The following is an 18974-nucleotide window of genomic DNA, read 5'->3' as shown; positions in this document are numbered from 1 at the left end:
GTGGCATCATTGGTCCAGTGATAAATAGCCAGGCCCCACTGTCAACAATTGAATCTGTTCGGTGGCATCAGCCACATTTTTGTGATGGATTCATGGTCCCATCTGCTGACCCAGAAGTCTATAAGGGAGTCAGGGCTCAGGGTATGTGCTGGAACAAGGGCAGAGTCCAGGTATAACTGAACATGGTTGTTTGGGGGGGGGGGGGATATCAGTTTCCTGAGGTGTGTGGCAGCACTTGAAAAAGCTGGTTCATCATATTCAGCTGTATTGTCTGCTGCTTCCGCTACTTGTTGTAGTAGTAGCCCTGGCAGAAATAATGGCTAGATATCCTAAGGGCAGTGGAATCCACTAAGTGGTATGGCAGCAACTTTGCCAGGTGAGAGTTGAGTTGCACATGTATCTATATAGGTAGTTCTCCTGGAGCATGCTGAATCGTGTTACCTTGGGATAGAAGGAGCTCCAAATAAAATGAGCAGTGCTAATGGTAACTTTGGGGGCCCAGGCTGATGCTGAGTCAGTTTAAGGGCCCATTTACACAACCGTATATTGCGGAACAGATGCAGATCCATTCATTTCAATGTGGCTGCAAAAGATGCAGAAAACACACCGTGTGCTGTCCACATCCGCACTTCCATTCCGTGGCCCTGCAAAAAAAGATAGAAAATGTCCTATTCCAGTCCGTACCTGTGGGCAGTAGGCATTTCTACACCGGAGAAAGACGATCCGATAAGCAAAATGCGGAATGCACGCAGCCGGTGTCCGTATTTTATGGTCATGTGAATGAGCCCTAAATCTTGTTGCTTCCCTCTGGCTATTTTCTAGCCCGTGAGATCCGGCAGGCGGCTCTAGCAGGGAACGGCGTGCCCAAGCTCTGTGGATCCATCGTTACCGGAGGCTACATGAATGCCGTCCGGCCCCAGTAACAAATGAACGCCGTGACATTTATAATGTAAAAACTCAGTGGCGGTATTGCTGTTTTTTCCCCATCCCCCTCCCAGAAAGAGTTAATAAAAGTTAAACCAGTAAAAACTACAACTTGTCCTGCAAAAAACAAGCCCCTGTACAACTACATAGAGAGAAAAATAAAATCTCTTAGTCAGTAAGGTCCAAAATAGGTCGGCCACTAAGGGGTTAAAGAAAAGGAGCAAAACCCAAAATCCCATTGAACCATTGGTGTCATGTAAAGCCACGCCCCCTCCCAATACACGGCTGGTGGAGACCCCAAGGATCGGTCATAACTACTTGCCCTATATCACACAGACCCTGCAACCACACACTGACCTCCACCTGTAGAGCAGCCGTCTGCCTCTTCCAAAGGCCTGTGATGATGTCATAGTCATGTGATCAGTCACATGTGTGGGAGGAGTCAGGAGTCACATGACTAGGTGCTGCTGTTCTGATACACCTTGGAGATAGATAAATAGTACATTTTAGTGAGCTGAAGGACCTGTGATGATGTCACGGTCATGTGATCAGTGACACGTGTGGGCGGGGTCAGGCTACAGGCTGTGCAGTCTGTGGAGATCAGTGCAGTTCTCCTGTGTGTGAGGAGGTCATGGATTTCTGGAGGATTCACAGGAGGACAAGAAAATACCGCAGCAAAGCTGAATGTGAACTGTAGCTTCACAGCTGGTAGAGGGAAGTACAGCGAAATAATACACACAGCTCTGCACCTTATACATTACACACACAGCTCTGCACCGTATACATTACACACACAGCTCTGCACCGTATACATTACACACAGCTCTGCACCGTATACATTACACACACAGCTCTGCACCGTATACATTACACACACAGCTCTGCACCGTATACGTTACACACACAGCTCTGCACCGTATACATTACACACACAGCTCTGCACCGTATACATTACACACACACAGCTCTGCACCGTATACATTACACACACAGCCCTGCACCGTATACATTACACACACAGCTCTGCACAGTATACATTACACACACAGCTCTGCACAATATACATTACACACACAGCTCTTCACTGTATACATTACACACACAGCTCTGCACAATATACATTAAACACACGGCTCTGCACCGTATACATTACACATACGGCTCTGCACCGTATACATTACACACACTGCTCTGCACCGTATACATTACACACACGGCTCTGCACCGTATACATTACACACACGGCTCTGCACCGTATACATTACACACACAGCTCTGCACCGTATACATTACACACACAGCTCTGCACCGTATACATTACACACACACAGCTCTGCACCGTATACATTACACACACGGCTCTGCACCGTATACATTACACACACGGCTCTGCACCGTATACATTACACACACGGCTCTGCACTGTATACATTACACACACAGCTCTGCACCGTATATATTACACACACAGCTCTGAACCGTATACATTACACACACAGCTCTGCACCGTATACATTACACACATAGCTCTGCACCGTATACATTACACACACGGCTCTGCACCGTATACATTACACACACGGCTCTGCACCGTATACATTACACACAGCTCTGCACCGTATACATTACACACACAGCTCTGCACCGTATACATTACACACACAGCTCTGCACCGTATACATTACACACACGGCTCTGCACCGTATACATTACACACACGGCTCTGCACCGTATACATTACACACACAGCCCTGCACCGTATACATTACACACACAGCTCTGCACCGTATACATTACACACACATCTCTGCACCGTATACATTACACACACAGCTTGGACTGGATAAGAATCAGATTTAGAGATCCGTAATCTCGCTATGCGCGAGCTAGCGCATGCGCAGTTCGTTCCCTGAGGCTGATGCCAGCACAGGGAAGGAACACCATGACGACACTGCGCATATGCCAGCTTGCGCATTGCGTTATTACGGCGCTCTAGCTTTCTGACGTCGGGGAGCAAGGATGAGATTCTGAGGATGCGGGGCGGTGCTGGGCTCCTTCACGCTGGACTCATCTCAGAGACAGGACTTCTCTCAGGGTAATTTGCATATGTATCAAATCGTTTTTTTTACACAATAAAAGCACACAGAGCTATGGGGGCTGGGTATTGCGGATGTGCTAGCGGCCATCTAGCTGCCCATGTCCTCAGCTCTATACACAAAATCGTGGTGACAGGTTCCCTTTAAGTTACAGTTGCAAGAAAAAGTATGTGAACCCTTTGGAATTATATGGATTTCTCCACAAATTGGTCATAAAATGTGATCTGATCTTCATCTAAGTCACAACAATAGACAATCACAGTCTGCTTAAACTAATAACACACAAAGAATTAAATGTTACCATGTTTTTATTGAACACACCATGTAAACATTCACAGTCAGGTGGAAAAAGTATGTGAACCCTTAGACTAATGACATCTCCAAGAGCTAATTGGAGTGAGGTGTCAGCCAACTGGAGTCCAATCAATGAGATGAGATTGGAGGTGTCGGTTACAGCTGCCCTGCCCTATAAAAAACACACACCAGTTCTGGGTTTGCTTTTCACAAGAAGCATTGCCTAATGTGAATGATGCCTCGCACAAAAGAGCTCTAAGAAGACCTACGATTAAGAATTGTTGACTTGCATAAAGCTGGAAAGGGTTATAAAAGTATCTCCAAAAGCCTTGCTGTTCATCAGTCCACGGTAAGACAAATTGTCTATAAATGTAAATCAACAACAGAATGGCTTAAACAGAAGAAAATACGCCTTCTGGAGTGGCCCAGTCAGAGTCCTGACCTCAACCCGATTGAGATGCTGTGGCATGACCTCAAGAAAGCGATTCACACCAGCAGGCTCGGACTGGCCCACAGGGGTACAGGGGAATCCCCCAGTGGGCCCCTGAGCAAGGTGGGCCCCTAGTCTCCCACCCCCTGCACAAGTGGCACATAACACATTAGATTTAGTACACTACATACATATATTCAATGTACAGCACCTCAACCAGCTTATGTTCATATAAAAAACTTGTTAATTTATTATATTTAAATATCTCCGTACGGTGGGCCCCTAAAATAAATTTTACTGGTGGTCCCTAGGTACCCCAGTCCGACACTGCACACCAGACATCCCAAGAATATTGCTGAACTGAAACAGTTCTGTAAAGAGGAATGGTCAAGAATTACTCCTGACCGTTGTGCACTTCTGATCTGCAACTACAGGAAACGTTTGGTTGAAGTTATTGCTGCCAAAGGAGGTTCAACCAGTTATTAAATCCAAGGGTTCACATACTTTTTCCACCTGCACTGTGAATGTTTACATGGTGTGTTCAATAAAAACATGGTAACATTTAATTCTTTGTGTGTTATTAGTTTAAGCAGACTGTGATTGTCTATTGTTGTGACTTAGATGAAGATCAGATCACATTTTATGACCAATTTGTGCAGAAATCCATATTATTCCAAAGGGTTCACATACTTTTTCTTGCAACTGTACTTTATAGTAAAGCTTTCATGTTTTGTCTATACAGGAGTAATGGTAACAGGCAGTCAAGGCTTACCCATGCCTCCCAAGAGTTAAAGTCTAAGGCTACTTTCCTACTAGCGTTTTTGCTGGATCTGGCAGGGTTTAGCAAAACGCTTCCGTTACTGATGATACAACCATCTGCATCCTTTATGAACGGATCGGGTTGTATTATCTTTAACATGGCCAAGACGGATCTGTCATGATCACCATTGAAAGTCAATGGAGGACGGATCCGTTTTCTATTGTGTCAGAGAAAACAGGTCCCTATTGACTTACATTGTGGGTCATGACGGTTCAGTTTTGTTCCGCATCCCAGGACGGAAAGCAAACCGCAGCATTTTGCAGTTTGCTCTCCGGTATGAGAACAGAACAGAATGCATTTTGGAGCATTCCGTTTTGTTCAGTTATGTTTTGTCCCCATTGACAATGAAGCGTTTTTTTCTGGTATTAAGCCCCTATGACGGATCTCAATACCGGAAAATAGAAACGCTAGTGTGAAAGTGGCCTAAGAATAATAGTCACTTAGTAAACTTGAGTGTCAATATATATTCAGGGCCGGTGAAAGGATTTTTGCCAACACAAGCAAAGCTACATTTTGGCGCCCCCCCCCCCCCCCTCCCCAGAAGTTGAACTCTATGGTTCAGTTGACCCATTGTAGTCCGTTTGTTGCAGCCGTAATACAGACGCTAAAATGCTCCAATAGTTCGGCCATGTGAAACAGAGAGGTTTTCATGTGTTATGTAAATATGGCTTAAAAAAAGAGCAAGATAAAAGGCACAATTAAAAAACAAACCAAAATCAATGTAAAGAACTATAAGAAGGCAAATAGCGCATGCACACAACTGCCATTTTCTGACCCATTCATTTCTATGGGGCTGAATTTTTGCAACTGTTCTGCAAATTACAGAGCAAGTCCTATTGTTGTTCATACTTTTAGATGATAACAGCCCTTGCAATTGATGGGTGTGAGAAAAATACAGAACGCACGCAGACCCCCCCTTGCAACTCACCTGTACGGCATACAGGGAGTGCAGAATTATTAGGCAAGTTGTATTTTTGAGGATTAATTTTATTATTGAACAACAACCATGTTCTCAATGAACCCAAAAAACTCATTAATATCAAAGCTGAATATTTTTGGAAGTAGTTTTTAGTTTGTTTTTAGTTTTAGCTATTTTAGGGGGATATCTGTGTATGCAGGTGACTATTACTGTGCATAATTATTAGGCAACTTAACAAAAAACTAATATATACCCATTTCAATTATTTATTTTTACCAGTGAAACCAATATAACATCTCAACATTCACAAATATACATTTCTGACATTCAAAAACAAAACAAAAACAAATCAGTGACCAATATAGCCACCTTTCTTTGCAAGGACACTCAAAAGCCTGCCATCCATGGATTCTGTCAGTGTTTTGATCTGTTCACCATCAACATTGCGTGCAGCAGCAACCACAGCCTCCCAGACACTGTTCAGAGAGGTGTACTGTTTTCCCTCCTTGTAAATCTCACATTTGATGATGGACCACAGGTTCTCAATGGGGTTCAGATCAGGTGAACAAGGAGGCCATGTCATTAGATTTTTTTCTTTTATACCCTTTCTTGCCAGCCACGCTGTGGAGTACTTGGACGCGTGTGATGGAGCATTGTCCTGCATGAAAATCATGTTTTTCTTGAAGGATGCAGACTTCTTCTTGTACCACTGCTTGAAGAAGGTGTCTTCCAGAAACTGGCAGTAGGACTGGGAGTTGAGCTTGACTCCATCCTCAACCCGAAAAGGCCCCACAAGCTCATCTTTGATGATACCAGCCCAAACCAGTACTCCACCTCCACCTTGCTGGCGTCTGAGTCGGACTGGAGCTCTCTGCCCTTTACCAATCCAGCCACGGGCCCATCCATCTGGCCCATCAAGACTCACTCTCATTTCATCAGTCCATAAAACCTTAGAAAAATCAGTCTTGAGATATTTCTTGGCCCAGTCTTGACGTTTCAGCTTGTGTGTCTTGTTCAGTGGTGGTCGTCTTTCAGCCTTTCTTACCTTGGCCATGTCTCTGAGTATTGCACACCTTGTGCTTTTGGGCACTCCAGTGATGTTGCAGCTCTGAAATATGGCCAAACTGGTGGCAAGTGGCATCTTGGCAGCTGCACGCTTGACTTTTTTCAGTTCATGGGCAGTAATTTTGCGCCTTGGTTTTTCCACACGCTTCTTGCGACCCTGTTGACTATTTTGAATGAAACGCTTGATTGTTCGATGATCACGCTTCAGAAGCTTTGCAATTTTAAGAGTGCTGCATCCCTCTGCAAGATATCTCACTATTTTTGACTTTTCTGAGCCTGTCAAGTCCTTCTTTTGACCCATTTTGCCAAAGAAAAGGAAGTTGCCTAATAATTATGAACACCTAATATAGGGTGTTGATGTCATTAGACCACACCCCTTCTCATTACAGAGATGCACATCACCTAATATGCTTAATTGGTAGTAGGCTTTCAAGCCTATACAGCTTGAAGTAAGACAACATGCATAAAGAGGATGATGTGGTCAAAATACTCATTTGCCTAATAATTCTGCACGCAGTGTATATACACTGCGTGCAGAATTATTAGGCAAATGAGTATTTTGACCACATCATCCTCTTTATGCATGTTGTCTTACTCCAAGCTTTATAGGCTCGAAAGCCTACTACCAATTAAGCATATTAGGTGATGTGCATCTCTGTAATGAGAAGGGGTGTGGTCTAATGACATCAACACCACAATGGTAGGTACAATGACGTACGGGTGGTTGGATTGGATTTGGTTCGGAGCAACATCAGGGGCATACATATCTCCAGGTGTTTGCTCCGTTCTGAATCAAGATGGATATTTAATCTTGGTTCACAATCCCCAGGGGGTCTTAATGAGGAACTCACTTTCACTGGTTTTTATATGTAGGCCCATTTCTAATTTTATGGGCCTATGTATGACATTGTTTGTTTTTCCTCACCTCTTTTGTTTTCTTTTGTTTCACAACAGCATATGCTCATTGCATTCTTATATATCTTTTTAGGATCACAAGATTGGTGTCCACTGGGATACAGGACCTACCGCACTACGGATTTTCCCCTCCTGGATCCTTTTCGTCTTCACTATTATTACATAGGACTAACTTATTATTATTATAATTGGTGTTTTCGCACTCTCATTGACCTCGGGTGATTGGACTCGGAATGTTTTGCAACATGTGACTCTAATGACCCTGGGTCATGAATATTCACACTATTCCCTTCCCCTCCTCTAGGCCCTCTTTCTGGCCACCTCATACTCCCTCTTGTCTGAGGGATTAACCTTATTGTCATCTTATTGTACATCTATATGTATGTTTTGGTTCACTTTTGTTTATTTCATGGTTTGTCTGAGAATGTTTTTTTATGGACAAACATAGGATCCAATAACAATTGGTTATTAAGAATGTATCCTTGGACGTTCTCTTTTTATATATGCGCCTGCGCTTACTGGCCGTTTGTCCCGGTGCATGGTCCTCACCCTGTGATGTGCAGAATGTGCATGAGATCACCCCCTTTTTATAAGATTGTTCATCATTATTCATTAGCTGAAAGTACTAGCTGAAAGTACTACATTAAGTACTAGTAAAGAGATATTGCAGCAGACTGAAGAGATTCAAGAGAAAAAGGTAAGATTTGTTTGATTTAAAGTTACAAATTTTTTTTTTTTTTTTTTTTTTTCTCCTCTTTAAAATGGCAGACTTGGTTCAGTGCAGGTATTGTTGTGCATTTATTTCATGTTCCACTCTTTGGAGATTCGGATGCTGTCAGATCTGTAGACAGTTCTCCTTACTGCAGCAGGAAATTGCATTTTTGAAAGCTGAAATATTTAAATTATCTGTTAAACAAACTCCAGCTAGGACTGCTGCAATGCCACTGCCACAGAGGACCCCCAGAAATGGCAGATGGGTTAATGTAGGTTCTGGATGTCTTAGAGTGGTGGATAGAAGACATGTCCCACAGTCGGTGGTTCTCCATAATTCATTTGCAGCACTCTCAGAATGTAAGGACAACATGGATATGGACTCAAGCACAGAGGGTGAGAAACCATCGACTCCTATGTCTAATGTATGCAACAAAAAAGATAAAGTGAAGTCTCAAAGGATGCAGCTGTTGCTGGGTGATTCAATCATAAGAAGTGTGGAGCTTAAAGAAAATGCTTTTGTGAGATGTCTCCCTGGGGCTACTGCTAGAAGAGATAGAAGACGTATTATTAATATTGTTAAGCAAGCAAAGCAGGAAGGGGACGTGGATGTTCTTGTCCATCTAGGGACAAATGACCTGGCTTGCAATGAAGTGTCAGAGGTGAAAAAATCTTTTATCACACTTGGTAATGACGTACAGGATTTTGCATCTACCATTTCATTTTCTGAAGTTCTGCCTGTGCATAATGTTCAGAATGATAGGCAGAGGCGCATAAAGGAGTTCAACATATGGCTTGGTAAATGGTGTCAAGAGCAAGGATTTGGCTTTGTTTCTCATGATAGCTCTACTTGGAATAGAAAGGAACTGTACAAAAAAGATGGTTTGCATCTTTCTCTCAAAGGAACAAATGTACTTAGTGAACAGCTCCAAGAATTTGCGAAAAAGTATTTAAACTAGGAAGGGGGGGCAAAAGAGTGAAAATAAAAGAGTCCAATTGCCCCCCGAAACAATGCCAGAACAGGTCAGAAGCACAGAGGTTAAGAAATGATAAGCTCAGAGTCCTGTCTACAAATGCTCGCAGTTTAGGTAAAAAAAATCTATGAACTTGGGTCAATAATGGCATCTGAGAATGTAGATTTAGTGGCTGTTACGGAGACATGGTTTAATGAAAGAAATGACTGGGACATAACCATACCAGGGTACTCTTTATACAGAAGAGACAGAGAAGGCAAGAAAGGAGGAGGAGTGGCCCTGTATGTGAAAGATAGCATTAAATCTAACCTAATACAAGTTGGTGAGGCCAACATAGAGTCAGTTTGGGTTACGTTGCAGTTTGCTAACCATGCAGTAACTCGTGTAGGTGTGATATATAGACCACCTGGTCAAGTTAAAGAACTAGATGATCTACTAGTTGAAGAAATAGCTAAAATGACAATGAAAGGAGAAGTTATCATTATGGGAGATTTCAATCTTCCAGATATAAACTGGAAAACCAAAATAGCAAGTTCTACCAGGAGTACAGATATTCTAAATTCCCTACTGGGGTTATCTCTACAACAAGTGGTTGAGGAGCCAACCCGGAGGGAGGCCATTTTGGATTTGGTATTGACAAACGGGGATTCGGTATATGATGTCATTGTAGGCGAAACCTTGGGATCTAGTGATCACCAGTCGGTGTGGTTTAATATAAGAACTGTGAAAGAGTCCCACCACACAAAAACAAAAGTTTTAGATTTTAGAAAAACAGACTTTTCAAAAATGAAATTAGTCATAAATGAGTCCTTATCAGACTGGAACGGATTACATGGAGTCCAGGAGAAATGGGACTACTTAAAAGGTGCATTATTGAAGGCAACAGAAAATTGCATTAGACTCGTCAGTAAAAGCAAAAAAAGGAGGAGACCACTGTGGTACTCAGCAGAAGTGGCCCAAATCATTAAAAATAAAAAGCTAGCATTTTGTAATTATAAAAAAAACCAGAGCAATGAAGATAAGGAAATCTACAAGATTAGGCAGAGAGAGGCCAAGCAAGTTATAAGAACTTCTAAAGCGCAGGCAGAAGAAAAACTAGCTCAGTCTATGAAAAAAGGGGATAAGACATTCTTCAGATATATAAATGAAAAAAGGAAATTAAAACAAGGAATAACTAAATTAAAAACAAAGGACGGAAGGTATGTAGAAGAGAATAAAGGGCTAGCCGACTGCCTTAATGAATACTTCTGTTTAGTTTTTACAAAAGAAAAAGGAGAAGGACCTCCACTAGAAAGAATGACTATTAAATCGTTTGATGCATGTATCTTTACAGAGGAAGATGTTCTAAGTTTGCTGTCTAAGGTGAAGACAGATAAGTCACAGGGGCCTGATGAGATACACCCAAAATTATTAAAAGAGCTTAGTGGTGAGCTGGCAAAACCGTTAACAGATTTATTTAACCAATCATTAGTAACAGGAGTCGTCCCGGAAGATTGGAAATTGGCAAATGTCGTGCCTATTCACAAGAAAGGTAGTAGGGAGGAATCGAGCAACTATAGACCAGTGAGTCTGACATCAATAGTAGGCAAATTAATGGAAACCCTATTAAAGGATAGGATTGTGGAACATCTAAAATCCCATGGATTGCAAGATGAAAAACAACATGGGTTTACTTCAGGGAGATCATGTCAAACAAATCTTATAGATTTTTTTGACTGGGTGAATAAAATAATAGACGGTGGAGGTGCAGTAGACATCGCATATCTAGATTTTAGTAAGGCTTTTGACACTGTCCCACATAGAAGACTTATCAATAAACTGCAGTCATTGAGCATGGACTCCCATATTGTTGAGTGGATTAGGCAGTGGCTGAGTGACAGACAACAGAGGGTTGTAGTCAATGGAGAACATTCAAAACAAGGTAATGTTACCAGTGGGGTTCCACAGGGATCTGTACTGGGACCGATTTTGTTTAATATCTTCATAAGTGATATTGCAAAAGGCCTCGCTGGTAAGGTTTGTCTTTTTGCTGATGACACAAAGATATGTAACAGGGTTGATGTTCCTGGAGGGAAACGCCAAATGGAAAAGGATTTAGGAAAACTAGAAGAATGGTCAGAACTCTGGAAACTGAAATTTAATGTGGATAAGTGCAAGATAATGCACCTGGGGCGTAAAAACCCAAGGGCAGAATATAGAATATTTGACACAGTCCTGACCTCAGTATCTGAGGAAAGGGATTTAGGAGTAATTATTTCAGAAGACTTAAAGGTGGGAAGACAATGTAATAGAGCAGCACGAAATGCCAGCAGAATGCTTGGATGTATAGGGAGAGGTATAAGCAGTAGAAAGAGTGAAGTGCTTATGCCGCTGTACAGAACACTGGTGAGACCTCACTTGGAGTATTGTGCGCAGTACTGGAGGCCATATCTCCAGAAGGATATAGATACTCTAGAGAGAGTTCAGAGAAGAGCTACTAAACTAGTACATGGATTGCAGGATAAAACTTACCAGGAAAGGTTAAAGGACCTTAATATGTATAGCTTGGAAGAAAGAAGAGACAGAGGGGATATGATAGAAACTTTTAAATACATAAAGGGAATCAACTCGGTAAAGGAAGAGAGCATATTTAAAAGAAGAAAAACTACCACAAGAGGACACAGTTTTAAATTAGAGGGGCAAAGGTTTAAAAGTAATATAAGGAAGTATTACTTTACTGAGAGAGTAGTGGATGCATGGAATAGCCTTCCTGCAGAAGTGGTAGCTGCAAATACAGTGAAGGGGTTTAAGCATGCATGGGATAGGCATAAGGCCATCCTTTATATAAGATAGGGCCAGGGGCTATCCATAGTATTCAGTATATTGGGCAGACTAGATGGGCCAAATGGTTCTTATCTGCCGACACATTCTATGTTTCTATGTTTCTATCATGTAAAGTGGTTCATGGAGGATTTCTTTAGGTGTTATTGCAAGAATTTTATGGTCTTATGGTATATCTTATTTGTATACATTACTCGTGCATGAGTAAGCACTGATTTGCACACCCTTTTTTTAGACTATATTATGGGATATTATATCATGTTATGTGTGTTTTTTGATCACGGATGTGAGGACATATATATATATTTTTTAATACTATTGTACAGCAGATATGAATTTTGTATGTTAAAGGTTACATTGCACCCGTAATTATTGTAATTGTATACACATGTATTTATTTATTCATATAAACTGCCAATTTGTGGGGTACAATAATTGTGCAAACTATTATGGCTATTATGCATTATGAAATCTGAATCCCTCTATGATCATGTATGAGAAAACGTATCTGGATGATCATACTGTACAAAATTGATGCTCAAGTTATTATATCCGCACTATATCATAATTGTATGACTATGTATATATATATGTATATTGTTTTGGGGATATGTAATAATTATGCATTGGCTAATGGTCATTCATGTGCACTCCATGAACAGATATTCAATGCCTGGTGCGCCTGCTCTCATGCGCGCTTTGCGCTTCGCCGGGACTTAGCTGCGGTGTGACTCCCGGATATGACGTCAGTCGTCCCACTGCGCTTCCGCTGTTTGGAACGCACCGTGGCGCCGATGTCTGTTCCGGGAGCCATTTTGCGCATGCGCACCTGCTAAGACAACACGCCGGCTCTCCGGCGGTCGCAGGTGCGCTCGGATCATGCACCGGGACCCATACAGGTGACACTCATCTGTGGCTCCCCTCTGACCTCTTGACTTAATGAGCTTCCAACAGGTATGACCACAACTGATTCCCATTTATGTAATTTGATACTTGATCTTACTCACTATATAGGATGTGTTCCTAGCATTCAAATGCACATGGACCTCTGAGGAAGCTAGTCCAGGCACTAGCGATACGCGTCAGGTTTTCTGTGCACTCCTCTTGGATGGGTTTTGTATGCTCTGTGTGTTATCATTATGTTTGTGCCACTACTATAGGATTGAGGGAGTCTTTTCAGGGATTATATTGCTTATCCGTTTATGCATTGGCTCCCTGTGTGGTATTACATTATGCATATATATATTCTTATTGTACCATCCTTGGGGTTTGCCCCATGTACATGTTTTTAATCTTTATATATTCTAATAAATTGTATTTTTGAGGTGCGGCCACTGTTTGGTATTTCTTCGTCTTGTTTTTTCTATATTTCAGAGCTGCAACATCACTGGAGTGCCCAAAAGCACAAGGTGTGCAATACTCAGAGACATGGCCAAGGTAAGAAAAGCTGAAAGACGACCACCACTGAACAAGACACACAAGCTGAAACGTCAAGACTGGGCCAAGAAATATCTCAAGACTGATTTTTCTAAGGTTTTATGGACTGATGAAATGAGAGTGAGTCTTGATGGGCCAGATGGATGGGCCCGTGGCTAGATTGGTAAAGGGCAGAGAGCTCCAGTCCGACTCAGACGCCAGCAAGGTGGAGGTGGAGTACTGGTTTGGGCTGGTATCATCAAAGATGAGCTTGTGGGGCCTTTTCGGGTTGAGGATGGAGTCAAGCTCAACTCCCAGTCCTACTGCCAGTTTCTGGAAGACACCTTCTTCAAGCAGTGGTACAGGAAGAAGTCTGCATCCTTCAAGAAAAACATGATTTTCATGCAGGACAATGCTCCATCACACGCGTCCAAGTACTCCACAGCGTGGCTGGCAAGAAAGGGTATAAAAGAAGAAAATCTAATGACATGGCCTCCTTGTTCACCTGATCTGAACCCCATTGAGAAGCTGTGGTCCATCATCAAATGTGAGATTTACAAGGAGGGAAAACAGTACACCTCTCTGAACAGTGTCTGGGAGGCTGTGGTTGCTGCTGCACGCAATGTTGATGGTGAACAGATCAAAACACTGACAGAATCCATGGATGGCAGGCTTTTGAGTGTCCTTGCAAAGAAAGGTGGCTATATTGGTCACTGATTTGTTTTTGTTTTGTTTTTGAATGTCAGAAATGTATATTTGTGAATGTTGAGATGTTATATTGGTTTCACTGGTAAAAATAAATAATTGAAATGGGTATATATTTGTTTTTTGTTAAGTTGCCTAATAATTATGCACAGTAATAGTCACCTGCACACACAGATATCCCCCTAAAATAGCTAAAACTTTGATATTAATGAGTTTTTTTGGGTTCATTGAGAACATGGTTGTTGTTCAATAATAAAATTAATCCACAAAAATACAACTTGCCTAATAATTCTGCACTCCCTGTATTAGGACATCTTCAGACATCATCCACAACTCCCTCCTCCGTCAGGCAAAGCTCCATCCTCCATCAGCCCAAACTTCCTCCTACCTCAGACGTCAGTCAAAACTCCCTCCTCCCTCATCCAAAACTCCCTCCTCTGTCAGGCAAAACTCCCTCAGTCCTCCTCCCTCAGACCAAACTCCCTCCTCCCTCATACGTCAGCCAAAACTACCTCCTCCCTCATCCAAAACTCCCTTGTCCCTCAGACATCAGTCAAAAAATACCTCCTCCATCAGCCCTCAGCCCAAACTCCATCAGACTTTAGGTGTCAGCTCTCAGCCGTCAGGGGTCAGACATCAGTTGTCATCCCTCAGCCTAAACTCCATCAGCCGTCAGAGGTCAGACATCAGTTGTCATCCCTCAGCCTAAACTCCATCAGCCGTCAGGGGTCAGACATCAGTTGTCATCCCTCAGCCTAAACTCCATCAGCCGTAGTAATAGAATGTAAACTATGTTTACAGCAAGCGCTGGCACCACAGACCATTGTTTTCACACATTATATATATATTATGGACACTAATACCAGGCACCAGTACTGGATACAAGTTTCCTTGGTGTATAATGGAGGCATGCTGTGTTCAGCTGCTGACATACGCGAGCTTCTCTCCAGCACATGTTACATCAGCAGCCACTAGAGACTGGTTTGCCTACAAGTGAATGAGATTCCTTTCCTGACAGCAGATGGCTCCATAATTCAGGGGTTAGGGCGCTGGCCTTGTAAACCAGGGGTCGCAAGTTCAAATCTTGCTGGCACCTTTACAAAAAAAAATTTTGTCTGTTAATATTTGTACTATTTCTTGCTTGTACGTCAAACCACAGTTGCATAGATTTGTGCCCCCATTACAGTAAAAGAACCAAATCATGACATATATGCCATCATCCACCTATCATAAATCTACCCCCATCATCTCATTTATCATTCATCTCTCTATCTATCCTGAATTATGTGTAAGCAGACCTGTCATATTAATATGATAACGAAAAAGAAGAGGGGAGACGACCCTAGGGGCGCCAAAGGAAGGGGACAGGAGAATCAGGAAGGAGCATGTGCTCACCCAATGCACCCACAATGACACCCCTATAGAAATACCTCGGCTAAAGCTCCCGAGCACAACATCAGAACAAAAAGGAGAATGGAGCTCAAAAAGCCAAATGGTGAATATTATAAATGTTTTATTAGAACATAAGAAGACATCAAAATTGCATACAAAAAATGCAGTAGGGCAGGGAACAGAAAAGGAGCATGGAGAGGAGAAAACGGCACCACCCTGGGAGGGGCATTTCGGTCATGAATGATGGTATATACAATCAGCGGGATGAATATATAATAAAGGATAAATAAACCGCGGATAATGAGTAAATGTAGATGGAAACGGTGAGTCAAAGAGTAAAGGATGCAAAGCCCACACAAAGATGGGCACACACACCCGGCCTACAGGTGAGCCTGACAAGGAAGTAAAAATCCAAATGAAGGAAGACCGGGATGTGGGGAAATAAATAAGACTCACCAAAAATCAGACCAGGAGGGGACCAACCAGGATGGCGCTACCCCAACGCGCGTTTCGGCGTGCCTTCGTCAGGGGGTCGATAACGGAAAGAATATTTCATATGATAAATTGCGCTAAAATGTTCTTTGCTTATTAAACAGAATAAGTAATAGTACAAATATTAACAGACAAAAAAAATGAATTGTGAAGGTGCCAGCAAAATTTGAACTCACAACCCTTGGTTTTTCAAGACCAGCACTCTAACCCCTGAACTATGGAGCCATCTGCTGATAGAATAGGAAAGGAATCTCATTCACTTGTAGGCAAACCAGTCTCTAGCGGCTGCTGATGTAACGTGTGCTGGAGAGAAGCCCGTGTATGTCAGCGGCTGAACATGGCGTGCCTCCATTATACACCAAGGAAACTTGTATCCAGTACTGGTGCCTGGTATTAGTGTCCATAATATATATATATATAATGTGTGAAGACAATGGTCTGTGGTGCCAGCGCTTGCTGTAAACATATTTTACATTCTATTACTACGGCTGATGGAGTTTAGGCTGAGGGCTGACCCCTGATGTCTAACCCCTGACGGCTGATGGAGTTTGGGCTGATGGAGGAGGTATTTTTTGACTGACATCTGAGGGACAAGGGAGTTTTGAGTTAGGGGGAGGGATTTTTGGCTGACGTCTGAAGGAGGAGGGAGTTTGGGCTGACGGAGGAGGGAGTTTAGTCTGACTGAGGAGAGAGTTTGGTCTGATGGAGGAGGACTGATGGAGTTTGGGCTGACAAAGGAGGGAGTTTTGCCTGACGGAGGAGGGAGTTGTGGATGATGTCTGAGGATGTCCTAATATGTATGCCGTACACCTGGCCCTGGTCCCGTCTGCAGCAGCTGGCTTCTCCTCTGTGTGGTCCTGGTATCTTCTCTCTGCTTCAGACAATCGCTGGTTTGAGCACCGTATTTTTCACCCTCTAAGACGCACCTAGGATTTAGAGGATAATAAGAAAAAAATATTTTCCATTACACCTCAGGTCAGACCAGCAATCAGACCCCTAATGTTAATCAGACCTCAGATCAGACCCCCAATACCTCAGATCAGACCCCCATGTCAGACATCAGCCCCCATGTCAGCCATCATGCCCCCCATGTCAGCCATCATGCCCCCATGTCAGCCATCATGCCCCCATGTCAGCCATTAACCCCCCAAGTCAGCCATTAGCCCTCCATGTAAGCCATCATGCCCCCATGTCAGCCATCAGCCCCCATGTCACATTTCCCCTCCTCCATGTCACATTTCTCACCATGCTTTTTACATAATCCCCTGTGTCACATCACCCCCATATCACATTTCTCCCCCTTCATGTCACATTTCCACATTTCACCCCCTCAATGTCACATTTCTCCCCCACCATCCATGTCACATTTCTCCTCCTCCAAACCATGTCACATCACCCCCTTCGTGTCGCATCATGATCACATCATTACCCCTTATTGTGTCCCATTTCTCCCCCCCCCCCATGGCACATTATATCCCCCCCCCCCCGGCCGGCCTTGGCCCCATCCCCATGTCACAGACTACAGACATTGTCCCCCCTCCCATCATGTCACGGTCACCATCCCCCCCTCCATTTATGATTGTTGTTTGTGTAATAATTCCTTTAAAACACATTTATGCCGTGCACTTTGGCGCTAGTGCGCTCATCAGTGATCACCTACCCACCTGTCCTGCTGCTACGGCAATCTGGCTGTGTGTGAGTCAGACTCACACAGTCAGCTCCAGTCCCTGCTGCCGCCCGCCGCCTCACCCGCCAGTCACAGAGCACCGGCCGCCCGCCCCAGCCTGCGTGCGCCGTGCGGCTCCGGCCCTCACTCACAGAGCGGCGCGGGCCCGGCAACACGGTCACGGGGTCAGGCCAGGGGGGGTGTGACTGGCGAGTGGCGCGGCGGGCGGCAGCAGGGACTGGAGCTGACTGTGTCTGTGAGTCTGACTCACACACAGCCAGATTGCCGTAGCAGCAGGACAGGTGGGTAGGTGATCACAGATGAGCGCACTAGCGCCAGAGTGCACGGCATAAATGTGTTTTAAAGAAATTATTACACAAACAACAATCATAAATGGAGGGGGGTGGTGACCGTGACATGATGGGAGGGGGAAAATGTCTGTAGTCTGTGACATGGGGCCAGGGCTGGCCCGGGGGGAAAGGGAGATGATGTGCCATGGGGGGGGGGGGAGAATGTGACACAATAGGGGGTAATGATGTGATCATGATGTGACACGAAGGGGGTGATGTGACATGGTTTGGAGGAGGAGAAATGTGACATGGATTGTGGGGGAGAAATGTGGCATTGAGGGGGTGAAATGTGACATGGAGGGCTGATGTGACATAGGTGATTTGACATGGAGCGGGAGAAATGTGACATTGAGGGGGTGAAATGTGGAAATGTGACATGGAGGGGGAGAAAGTTTACATGGAGGGGGAGAAATGTGACATGGGGGTGATGTGACAGAGGGGATTATGTAAAAAGCAGGGGGAGAAATGTGACATGGAGGGGAAGAAATGTGACATGGGGGGCTGATGGCTGACATGGGGGCATGATGGCTGACATGGGGCGCTGATGGATGGGGGCTGATGTCTGACATGGGGGTCTTATGTGAGGCATTGGGGGTCTGATCTGAGGTCTGATTAACATTGGGGGTCTGATTGCTGGTCTGACCTGAGGTGTAATGGAAAAAAAAAATATCTTATTATCCTCCTCTAAATCCTAGGTGCGTCTTAGAGGGCGAAAAATATGGTCCTCAAACCAGCGATTGTCTGAAGCAGAGAGAAGATACCAGGACCACACAGAGGAGAAGCCAGCTGCTGCAGACGGGACCAGGGCCAGGTGAGCTGCGAGGGGGGGGGGGGGGTCCTTCTGCGTGCGTTCTGTATTTTTCTCACACCCATCAATTGCAAGGGCTGTTATCGTCTGAAAGTATGAACAAGAATAGGACTTGCTCTGTAATTTGCAGAACAGTTGCAAACATTCAGCCCCATGGAAATGAATGGGTCAGAAAAT

Source organism: Bufo bufo, chromosome 2 (assembly GCF_905171765.1).
Source record: "Bufo bufo chromosome 2, aBufBuf1.1, whole genome shotgun sequence".
NCBI lineage: Eukaryota > Metazoa > Chordata > Amphibia > Anura > Bufonidae > Bufo > Bufo bufo.
Note: the sequence above shows the minus strand (reverse complement) of the source record.